General features: G+C 42.6%; 1 protein-coding gene and 1 long non-coding RNA gene across 3 annotated transcripts in view; one reads left to right on the forward strand and one right to left on the reverse strand.

Annotated features, from left to right (window-relative positions):
- esrrb (estrogen-related receptor beta) overlaps positions 1 to 12,398 on the forward strand; it is a 158,244-nt gene that overhangs the window by 136,878 nt on the left and 8,968 nt on the right. Inside the window, exon 8 of one of the 2 annotated variants that reach the window (XR_015512514.1) lies at positions 1,000 to 1,491. The exons of the other annotated variant lie outside the window; for it this stretch is intronic. The gene's annotated coding sequence lies outside the window, so the exon portion shown is untranslated. Of the gene's footprint in view, positions 1 to 999; positions 1,492 to 12,398 lie in introns of those variants that run through there. 2 annotated transcript variants of the gene reach the window in all.
- LOC147840084 (uncharacterized) lies at positions 200 to 7,051 on the reverse strand. Its single transcript, XR_015513962.1, has 3 exons — positions 5,257 to 7,051; positions 2,177 to 5,047; positions 200 to 2,007 (listed from the first exon to the last, which is right to left on the reverse strand). It is a non-coding gene; the product is annotated as an uncharacterized LOC147840084 (long non-coding RNA).

Raw genomic sequence — 12,398 nt, forward strand, 5'->3', positions numbered from 1 at the left:
ATTTTATAACATCAGGTTATACTTTCTGGCACATTTAAAGCACTGACACAAATTTAATTGGTGTGTCTGCGTCATTGCATGCAAGGTTTCTGTATTTATAACCACCTCAGAGGATATTGGGGGTCGCGACTCACTAGCATTGTTATTTTGGGGGTCGCGGGCTGAAAAGTTTGGGAACCCCTGTAGTAGACCAACCAAAGACGGTTGATGTTTTCTATCCACAAGATGGTGACAGAACCGCATAATAAGCCCTTACGCTTAGAAGATTATAACACCCACCCCCCCCTCTTTGGTATAGTCTGTAAACACCCCCGGGTTGCCAACTTTGATACAGTACCCGATCGCAGTGGCAGCCCAAAACCCGCTGCATCCTATCCCGGTTCTCAACAGTGTTATAGGATATATGCCGAGCTAGTATTTTTTTTCAATACTGATAAGCTTCCGGTGACCCGTTTTTGTGATTTGTTTTCTATTTTGTCCATGTTTTATATCATATTATTTTTTTACATTTTAAGGAAAAGTGATGGTACTTTTATTTAAGTATTAAGCATTTCCACCACTGCTGACCAATCAGAGTGGAGTATGTTCTTGTAAAGACAGGAGCTGATGCTGCAATTCATTCAATTAAATTTTTGACCTACATTTTGAGAGACCAAAAAACTAAATGAGCTTTAAAATAGCAGCTGCACTTTAATATTTGATGGTCATTAATGGTATCCTCAGTGTTATCAACATGTTGATGCTTACAGTGCGACGGCCACATGCAAAAAAAAAAAAAGCCTTTGCATTTTGTGAGGATCTGCTCATGCATTCACTCTGCCGTTCCTCCACCCAGATGGCTCATAAAATCAGATGCATAGGGATGGATTGTGCAATACGAGACAAACAAGGAGATTAATTTAATGGTGCGCGTGCAGATGAAGCAGCAGTAATGACAAGACCTCTCAACAGTGCTCTGATGAAGGTGTGCGCGTGCATATGTGTGTGTGTGTGTTGCAGGAAAACGTCCCAGCACTCCACAAATGATGGATAGCAAGAGTAGGAAGAACAAAACCAAGCATTGCTCATGCTGTCACCACAATGAAACAGCTACATAACAGCATTTGGTCACAATGCAAGCGGCAGCGACGGCACGCCATCATGCCACTTCTACTGGAAGTCAAAGACTCCATCCATCATGCGTCTGCTCCCTTTAGCATTTGACTGTGCGCAGCGCAAGATACTGTACTCGTCTTGCAAGGGACTTCCAGAGTCGCTTTAATCCATTTATTTTGGTTGCCATTGTTTCAGTAGCGTTGCTTTTTCACTCAGAAGTGCTCGTAGACAGGAAATATACTGAGTCGGGCTGCACAAGCGTCAGTATCGCAACGTGATCATTCACAAGTCAAACCAAACAAATTAGTTATCTTCAACTTAATTTGTTTGATTAAATTCAGCCCATATAAGTCGTTTGCAACTACTTACCTTAAAATAAATGTATAAATCCAATTCATTTTTTTTTTTAGTGTTTCAATGTTGAGTTAGTATTATATTTATCCTCTGTATGGGTTTTAGAGGCCTGTGACTGTATGAGGATTTGAAAAAAACATTCAGGCATCATATATTGTACCATCTGTAACTTTAATTACAATTCAACGCCAACTGACCCAGCCGAGGCTCAAACCAGTGACCTTCTGGCTGTGAGATGACAGAGCTACCCACTGCGCCACCAGCTCACCCTCTGATTAATCAGAGTATAACTATTTGACCAATCAGAGCATTAAGGGTGAATTATTGCCATCTGATCAATCAGAGGAGAGTATGACCATCTGACCAAGAGCAGAGCCATCTGTACTCTGACTAATCAGAGTACAGTCTGGTCATCTGACCAATCAGAGTGGAGCATGGCCATCTGACTAATCATAGTAAAGTATGGCCATCCGACCAATCAGAGTGGAGCATCGCCATCTGACTAATCAGAGTAAAGTATGGCCATCCGACCAATCAGAGTGGAGCATGGCCATCTGACTAATCATAGTAAAGTATGGCCATCCGACCAATCAGAGTAAAGTATGGCCATCCGACCAATCAGAGTGGAGCATGGCCATCTGACTAATCAGAGTAAAGTATGGCCATCCGACCAATCAGAGTGGAGCATGGCCATCTGACTAATCAGAGTAAAGTATGGCCATCCGACCAATCAGAGTGGAGCATGGCCATCTGACCAATCAGAGTAAAGTATGGCCATCTGACCAATCAGAGTGGAGTATGGCCATCTGACCAATCAGAGTGGAGCATAGCCATCTGACCAATCAGAGTGGAGTATGACCATCTGACCAATCAGAGTGGAGTATGACCATCTACCAATCAGAGTGGAGTATGACCATCTGACCATTCAGAGTGGAGTATGACCATCTGACCAATCAGAGAGGAGTATGACCATATGACCGATAAGATCAGCGAATGGCCCGCTCACAATTAAGAGTGAAGTATGGCCATCTGACCAATAAGAGCAGATTATAGCCATCTGACCAATCAGAGGAGAGTACAGCCGTCTAACCAATAAGAGCAGAGTATAGCCATCTAACCAGTCAGAGCATGGTATGGCCAGCTGACCATTAATTGAGGAGAATAGCCATTTGACCAATCAGAGCGGAGTATAGTCATCTAACCAATCCAAATGATCCTTTCATGCTGTTTACTGTCAGACAATGTGATGCTAATAGCAGGTGACTTTCACAGATATTAATGGCACATGTAAAACAAAACAAAAGGAAACCGTGATGAGGGAAGCAAGATCTGTGGATTTGACTTAATATGGAGCCATTGTTCTGTAGTGAAGCGCAGGCTTAAGAGTCCTCCGAGTCGCTGTTTTAATCAGCTCTGCTTGTGTTGGGAAAACTCAGTGTTACGCCGCAGCCAGTGACCCTGCAGTCGCCAATGACAAACGCCCGCTCTATCTCCAGCCTCCCAAAACCACCCAGGAATACAGCAACCCAAGAGCCGGACCCCGCCGTCCAGAGGAAAACAGCCCACCGTTAATACAGCCGGGGGCAAATGAACGGCGCGGGACGGCTACGGGCCATTCAGGGCATTCCTAAAATTAAAAGTTATAGTCTATTAGCCTGCGTTTGGTAGCTGAGCACGCACCCATGCCTAGCGTAGCCGCTAATGGGAAAAGATGTGTGGAAGTGTATGATTTATGGGTGCATGCGAGCAGGGGTGGAATAATTTGGTGCAGAACGGGTACTTACTGAACGGCAACAACTCGGCTACTTATCCGTACTTTCTGGTGATAAATTAGCTCTTGCTTAAAGTGGCCCAGGACCCATTTTTCATTTTGATTACTACACTTGATATCTCTTTCTTTCGCACTCTTTCTATGTCAGCATTGGTCCTTAGCATTTTGTGTGTGTGTGTGTGTGTGTGTGTGTGTGTGGAGGCAGTGTGTGTTTAAGTAAACCCTCTCTGCTTCACTCAACCTCTTTTTTATCAACATCCCTATGTAGGGCTCTTGTTCGATCTCTCCCTATCCAGTGTCCACATTCACAGGGATCCTTCACAGGAATGCAGCACCTCATGTCATTTTAACCAATGTTTTCCTGAATTCCCTGCTGAAATAAGCAGCACACCAGCATCAAAGCATAGCAGGGAATTATCTTTACAAATACATACATAACAAGACAAGATATCCTCAAATTCTAGTTCTAGGAATTCGATAGACCCAGTGTCCCACAATAAACCTGCTGATTGGGTGTTGTCCAGTGCTGTGTCCTGCATATGGATCTCTCTGTGGTTTTGGCTCATTGACTGTCGCCAGCTCGTCCCGCTGCCAGAAGACTGGAGCCCTGTCATTCAGCCGTGACCCCGTCCGGGACCTTCCCCTACTGGGACAATGTTCCCATTGATCCGGGCCGGGCCGGAGTGACAGGACGCCGCCTCCATCAGGGAAATAAGCAGGTAAAATATTAAGTTATGGCGGCAGGTTGCAATCAATAAGCAGCCCTGTGACGGAGGTGGGCTTTGAGGTTATTCAGGCCCTCATAATGCAATTGAGGGATCCGAAACACAAGAGGATCTAGCCCAGACATCGGCCGTCCCATCCAGACCAAACCCATGGCTTTTCATTTATCATCACTCTTTTAGGACTACCTGCAGACCAATTCATTCAGATATCAACTAGACATATTCTGATGCTCAATAAATCAATCCTGGAGTCTGAATTATTTGCCACCTATGCATTTTTTCCTAATTTTTCCTAATAGTTTTAATAACTCATCTCTAATATCTGATGACTTTTTTTTGCCATGATGACAGCATATAATATTAGACTAGATATTCTTCAAGACACTAGTGTTCAGCTTAAAGTGACATGTAAAGGCTTCACTAGGGTAATTAGGGTAAAGTTAGGGTAATTAGGCAAGTCATTGTATAACAGTGGTTTGTTCTGCAGGCAACCCAACACTAATATTGCTGAAAGGGCCAATAATATCAACCCAAGCTCATTCTGGAAACGTAGCCCCGCGGACGTTTCTGGAGACCGCAATTTACGTAGCCGGAGGTACGTACGTACATCCCATGTTTAGTTTTTTTCAAACGAACGCTGCGGGGAGGTGTGGCGCCACTCCGCTCATCCTCTTCGCGCTCGCCGGCCGACGGCTCGCCTCCGAGTATAGGGCTTTCCCGATGCAACCAGTTTGTCCGCTTAGCTCACAGCGTTGCGTCGGCGGAGCAGAGGCCCCGGAGGAGGAGGAGGAACCGGCCGCGGGGACGACGACCGGGATCGAGTCCGGGGAACAGCGGTTCCAGAAATCAGGTAAGATGAAAAACGGAATCCGAAAAATAAGGGCGAGAACGCGGCGGGATCCGAAAACGCGGTCGAAATCGAAGACGAGGGCTTTTGCTTTTTTTTTTGTTTTTCTGGACAGCTTTTGCAAACCTTCGCTCAAGAAAGAGGAGGGGCGGCTGGGTCGGCCGATCCGGCGGCTTTTCCCGCGTGAACAGCGCGGGCGCGAACAGCGCGTGCTCCCGAGAGGCGCCCGAGACGCGAAAAAGCGCGCACAGCGGCCTCTCGCGGATCCGCGAAAACAAAAAATGCTCGAATACGTACCTCCCGGGACGTATCTCGCGGTCTGCAGAAACTTCTGCGGGGCTACGTTTCCACAATGAGCCCGGGTTGCAACAATATTGAAAATTGCTTAAAAATGGCTTTAAAACTATTAAAAACTGCTTTTATTCTAGCCCAAATAAAACAAATAAGACTTTCTCCAGAAGAACAAACATTATAGAAAATACTGTGAACAATTCCTAAACTTTGTGAAACATCATTTAGGATATTAAAATATCATATTAAAATTTGAAGCATGACGGTAAAACATGAATGTGGTTATGAATATATTAAAATGTGTTTGTTTGTAGTCAAAATTCGAAATAATGACAAAAATACTAATTTGTGGATCTCCTGACTTCCGGGTTCGGCAATACTGCTGTTGTTGCAGGTGTATTCTGGGAAATTTTCTTACCCCTTGGTTTCAAGTGTGGTCCTGAAAAATCTTCGTTCAAAGGGCTATTCACCCCTTCCCCTTAGCCCTACGCCTTCAAGCTAAAGAGAATTGGGACACCCTTAAGGCTGATTTATACTTCTGCGTCAAACGCCGGCGTATGCTACCGCGCTGACGCATAGCACTTCGCCGTGACCCTTACTGACGTGCACCTCTCAAAAAATGTAACTACACGTCGCAACGACGCGTAGCGCAAGCTCTGTGATTGGTGGGCTTGGTAGCGCTGACGAGTCTGGGCGGGACCGAGAGCCGCGCGAGCGGCACGACCCCAGTGGAGCAATTGTTTACAAGTGTGGAGTCCCGTGAAGGAGCTCCGGATGGAAAGTTTTGTTTTGTGTTTACCTCATAGTTAAAGTTGTTGCACATCCGCCGTTTCCTGCCTCAAAATGAGCGAGTTTGAGCCACTTGTACATCCCGGAAGTGTTCAGGAAAACAAAACAGCAGCGAAGAAACTCGACACAGAGGAACATTTACACCTCACTGCCCACTAGCGTTTCAGAAGTGTTAATGCAGACCATCAGAGACAGCGCACAGAGGTATAAATGCACAGCTGCGCGCGTTGCATCCGCCATGGGTTACGCCGGTCACTTGACGCAGAAGTATAAACCAGGCTTTACACCTCGGCGTGTACGCGCAAAACGAGGTGTAGGGGTAGCTGTCAGGTGCTAACATTGTCTTAGCTGATGCTCAACACACACACAAATCTGTTAAAATCTCAAAAAAAGTCCTCCAGGGTTTCTTGAACCTTTAATTGAGGGAACTAAACATGAGTTATGCATGCGACCAAAAACATCTGCAAGTTTACGGTATACAAAAATACTTCATCAGCGATGCCAGACACAATGCACTCAAATGGAGCGAGTGATGTCACTGTGAGGGGTGGGGTTAGGTGAGCCCATTAAAAAGCATTGGACGCAGCTCAGATTGCACTGCACCCGGTCTGCATCCAGACCCCTCTCACTTGTGTTCAGTAAATCAGAAATAATAGTTTGAAACACTGAGAGGGACATTTTGAGTGTGTTTACAGTACTGTAAAGAAAGAGAGTTTCTCTATTTTGGTTTTTCATGGCAAGGTTGACTTTCCATGAAAATGACTCTCATATAAACATACTGACTATAGGAAACTCTCTCCACAGCACCAGAACAATGCAGTATTGCACTCATTTGTCTTGTTGTTGGCCTGTGGGACAAAAGTCGCGCCGTCCCGGCCCTTACAGAGCCCTGAGTGTCCCTGAGTGCCGCTGACGGACGCCTCACAGCCCACCCCGCGCCGCAGCGCTGATAAAATGTTAATGTAATTAACAGATAATGACTGTTGTTTTAGCTGTCGATACAGGATCAGACTCCCACAATGTCACATTCAGATATCTGCCAGCCTTTGTTGAATTCAATTATTTCCCGAACACTCCCCTTCACCTGTCTGCACGGCTGCGGCTCCTCCTACCTGTCTGTGTGCATGTCTGTGTGTGTTTGTGTGTGTGTGTGTGTGTGTGTGTGTGTGTGTTCATCCCAAAATCAGCCACATCATGGATGTCCTGCTATAACATGGACAGAGGTGGTAGCAGTGGTGCAGGGGTGGGACGGGAATTGTCAGTTGGGTTTGTATCATGGTTATGCATTCACGGTTTTTGGTTTGATTCGGTTTACTTTGTAATAAAAATCCCATATACCTTACATCAGCATAAAATAAAATAGATATATAATCAACTGTTTACTGCATTTTTTTAAATAGATCTTTTCAAGGTCATCATTCTACTTTCATTCTTAGTGTTTTAACCCTTGTGTGCTGCTGTCCGGGGTGTTTTCAGCCACTCTGGGGTGATTTTGAGTCTTAATTTGGTCAAAACTTTCTCTGTGTTTCAGCATATGAAATGATCTTTACTCACAAATTTTTATGAAACATTTTTGGGAAAATTTTTTGAAAATTAAAAAAAAATAACTCAACAATACACTCTGTGCAAATTGACTCCCCTTTCGTTATGTTGGGGACTGTTTTTGCCCTATTGACTTCCATTATAATCACATTTTTTATTGCAAATCCATGACAGCTATAATCATGCATTCTTGATTGCTGGTGGTTTTTGCTCTTGGGAAGAGGTGTGATTCATAATTTTTACAGTTGCAGTGCAAAAAAAAGCTTAGTTTCTGGCTTTTATATGGAGTTATTTGGAATATACACTCCCTGGCCACTTTATTAGGTGTCATTAGTACCAGGTTGGACCCCTTTTACCTTCAGAACTGCCTTAATCCTTCGTGGCAGAGATTCAACAAGCTACTGGAAATATTCCTCTGAGATTTTGCTCCATATTGACATGATAGCGTCACGCAGTTGCTGCAGATTTGTCGGCTGCACATCCATGATGCCAATCTCCCGTTCCACCACATCCCAAAACTGCTGCTCTATTGGATTGAGCTCTGGTGACTGTGGAGGCCATTTGAGTACAGTGAACTCATCGTCATGTTCAGCAGTCTGAGATGATTGAGCTTTATGACATGCTGCGTTATCCTGCTGGAAGTAGCCATCAGAAGATGGAGACACTGTGCTCATAAAGGGATGGACATGGTCAGCAGCAATACTCAGGTAGGCTGTGGCGTTGATGCTCAATTGGTACTAATGGACCCAAAGAAAATCTCCCCAACACCATTACACCACCACCACCAGCCTGAACCGCTGATACAAGGCAGGATGATCCATGCTTTCATGTTATTGAGGCCAAATTGTGAGCCGAGCATCCGAATGTGTCAGCAGAAATGGAGACTCATCAGAGCAGCAACGTTTCTCCAATCTTCTATTGTCCAGTTTTGGTGAGTCTGTGTGAATTGTAGCCTCAGTTTCCTGTTCTTAGCTGACAGGGCACTTGCAAGGGATTGAAAAGAACCTTTACTCTATATTATCTTACTTTTTTTTTACTAAATTAGTGTCGATGTATTGTCCTTGGCGACGCAGTGGCGCAGTGGGTAGCACGTTCGCCTCACAGCAAGAAGGTTGCTGGGTCGAACCTCGGCTCAGTTGGCGTTTCTGTGTGGAGTTTGCATGTTCTCCCTGCGTTCGCATGGGTTTCCTCCGGGTGCTCCGGTTTCCCCCACAGTCCAAACACATGCGGTACAGGTGAATTGGGTAGGCTAAATTGTCCATAGTGTATGAGTGTGTGTGTGGATGTTTCCCAGAGATGGGTTGCGGCTGGAAGGGCATCCGCTGCGTAAAAACTTGCTGGATAAGTTGGCGGTTCATTCCGCTGTGGTGACCCCGGATTAATAAAAGGACTATGCTGACAAGAAAATAAATGAATGAATGTATTGTCCTTCAGACTGAACATGATCGACTACACTGCATTTTCTAGACAAGCAAAAAATAGTGTCTTGTTTTTAGAAATAATGAGTCAAAACTAAGTGAGTTTTTCATTAAAACAAGTAAAATAATCAGCCAATGGGGTAAGGAAGATAATCTTATTTCAACATTATTATTTAACTGACCCCATTGGCAGATTATTTTACCTGTTTTAAGGGAAAACTCCATTTTGACAGAAAATGCTTCTTGATTTAAGAATTTTGAGATATTATGACTAGTAACAAGCCAAAAACTCTGTGTAAGAAAAGCTTGCAGTGTAGCCTACGAAGGCCACTTAGCAGGGCACTAGTGACGGATTGTAAGGGCTCTTAGTTAACTCCTGCAGTCCCAGCAGTGTTTGGAGGCGTCATAAATCATGCGATCGGAGCAGGCAGCCGCAGACACCCCTCTCACCTCAGACACGGACAGGGACGCCAGGCGCAAACAAGACAAATGTATTTATTTTGAACAGGAATCCACGCGGGGTCTATCAGGACGAGGGAAGTGCGGCCAGTGGCGCGGCTTTATTTGCACCGCTGTATTTTAATAAGCATCAAACCCAAACAAGATTAGGTGCTTCCAGTTTACAAAATGTCAGGGAAGGCAGCGCTATCAGTCATAATAAATGGGCTCATGCAAACGGTGGGGTCTTTACCATGCATAACAGTGTGTTTGGAGAGCATTGCGCAGATGCCAGGCGCTGATATGCAATTATTCTAAAGAGGATCAGAACGCCAGCGCCAGCCGGACGTTGCGCCAGCGCCGACCTGAGCGCTGCATTTGTCTTCAGGCGCTCGGAAAAGAACGATACCGGAATAATAATCGCCACTGCATCTTATATGAGCCGGACTGCTCTGGAAAATCATGCAAAATGGGAGTTGTGGAGTACAGAGATTGTTGTGATATGTTTGGTAAATGTTCACATTTCGCATGATGTTTCATAAGCTAGTTATGACTGTCTCCATGCATTGTGTCTGATAATATTTAGATTTTTGTGATTATTGTAGTGTGCACATTGAAATCTGGCAGAGAAAGCCAAGTACATTTCACAAACACCTCCAAAGTAAAGACTTATAACAGTTTGTATAAAACACACACATTATAAACACTACCTGACAAAAGTCTTGTGGCCTATCCAAGTTTTAGGAACAGCAAGTAATAACTGGACTTCTAGTTGATCATTTGGCATCAGAGGTGTCTTATATGAAAGGTGAAGGCCTCTAGATTTTGCTTATTTGAACACATATAAAATCTGATCATGCTTTGATTATTAATGATTTGATGAGGACAGTGCGGTCTGACTCTGCTTAGACTAAAGTCTCATCACTGAACAGAAATAATGTCCAGTATAGAATATAAAGTCCTGCTGCAGTGGAGACAGAATTGATATTGTGTCTGACTCCATCATGAGCTTGGAGGACTGCATCCATACATCTCTGACATGACTCAAATCACTGATTAATAAAGTCATCTGGAATGAAGAAGAAAGCCTTCAGCAGGATCCCAGAGTTCATCTTCAATGCCTTCTCCTTCATCTTACCCAAGACATGCTCAATAATGTTTAGTTCTAGTGACTGGGCTGGCCAATCCTTGACCTTCTTTGCTTTCAGGAGTTTTGATGTGGAGGCTGAAGTATGAGAAGGAGCGCTATCCTGCTGGAGAATTGTCCCTCTCCTGTGGTTTGTAATGTAATGGGCAGCACAGATGTCTTGATCCCTCAGGCTGTTGATGTTGATCATCCACTCTGCAGATCTCTCGCACACCCCCATACTGAATGTAGACCCTAAACCATGAGTTTTCCTTCACCAAACTTGACTGATTTCTGTGTGAATCTTGGCTCATGCTGGTTCCAGCAGGTCTTCTGCAGTATTGGTGATGATTGGGATGCAGATCAACAGATGATCCAGCAGAGAAATCCACCTTCCGACACTTTTCCAACTGATCAACTAGAAGTTACTTGTTGCTCTTACAACTGGGATCGGCCGCAAGTCTTTTGTGTATATATACACACACACAGTGTTCACCATTAGCCTGTATGTTTTTTAATATGTTCATATTTATGCCATTTTGAATTAAAAAGCGGCAGTTTTATTTGTTTATATATGCAGAAAATGGAGTACAGGCTATTTGAGTTTTTGAAAAAGTGTGCTTTGATTTTGTTTTCCTGATTTTTTTATTATTTTATTTTAAATTTTCAGTTTACTAACAACATACAATGCCTGATGGTCTTAAAATTAGATTTTTGTACAATATTAAAATATATACTTTTTTTAATAGGCTTATTTTACAAGTCTCTTTAGGGTTAAACAGTTGAGTTACCACAGCAAAATATACTCAGCCAATCTCCGTGTCTGGGGCACTATTAATCTCACTTTAGGCATCTCCCTTTAAAACAACAACAATAATAATAATAATATATATATATATATATATATATATATATATATATATATATATATATTGATAATAATACCATATAACAATAATAATAATAATATAACAATAATAATAATGATAACACGATAATGATAACATGATAATTAATAATAAAATATATTAATAATAATAACAATTATAATAATAATTATTATTATAATAACAATAATAATAAAATAAAAACAATAATAATAATAATAAAAACAACAACAATGACAATAATAATAATAATAACTATAACAATAAAATAATAATAAAAGAACAACAATAATAATAATAATGATAATAAAAAATATATTAATAATAATAGCAATAATAATAATAATAACAATAATATAATAATAATAAAAATAAAAATACAATAATAATAATAACAATTATAATAATAATAATAAAAACAATAATAATAATAATAATAATAAAAACAACAATAACAACAATAATATAATAATAATAGCAATAATAATAATAATATTAATAATAATAAAAACCATGATAATAATAATAAAACTGAGCAATTTCAATAGGGTCTATGCACCGTTTCGGTGCTCGGTCCTGATAATAATAATAATACACCGAGAAATTCCAGTAGGGTCTACACACTACTCTCCATCTCTAAATACAATTTAGGACAGCTAGTATGCAAATAGTGACGTGTGTGTGTTTATGATTTGATCAACAACACCTAAGAACCTGAAAAGACCCAACGGCTGTCCATCACCCTGAAATTGCTCACCTGTCCCGTCCGCCACACCTGAGAGAGAGATGGATATGAGCTCCAATCAGAGGTGAGTGGCACTTTCGTCCTCTAGTAAAATCAAGCATATCCGTCCCTCGGGTCCAGCTTAATTACCATGCAGAAGAGCGGAGCCGGCCTGTCACACTTGACCTTGCCTGACATTAGTCTATTGTATATCTGCAATGCTAAATAATGAGCATATCGCACAATCCGCCGCTCGCTTACAAACAGGGTGTGTGAGAAATAAAGGAAGAGCGGCGTGCGCGTGAAAGTAATGAGCGCAGAAATCATTCATCAATTAGAGCCGGCGTCCGCCCACTGCTGCTTTAATGCTCCGCCAGCTCCGGTCTCTGCC

Source organism: Danio rerio, chromosome 17 (genome assembly GCF_052040795.2).
Source record: "Danio rerio strain M-AB ecotype USA chromosome 17, GRCz13ab, whole genome shotgun sequence".
NCBI classification, from domain to species: Eukaryota; Metazoa; Chordata; class Actinopteri; order Cypriniformes; family Danionidae; genus Danio; species Danio rerio.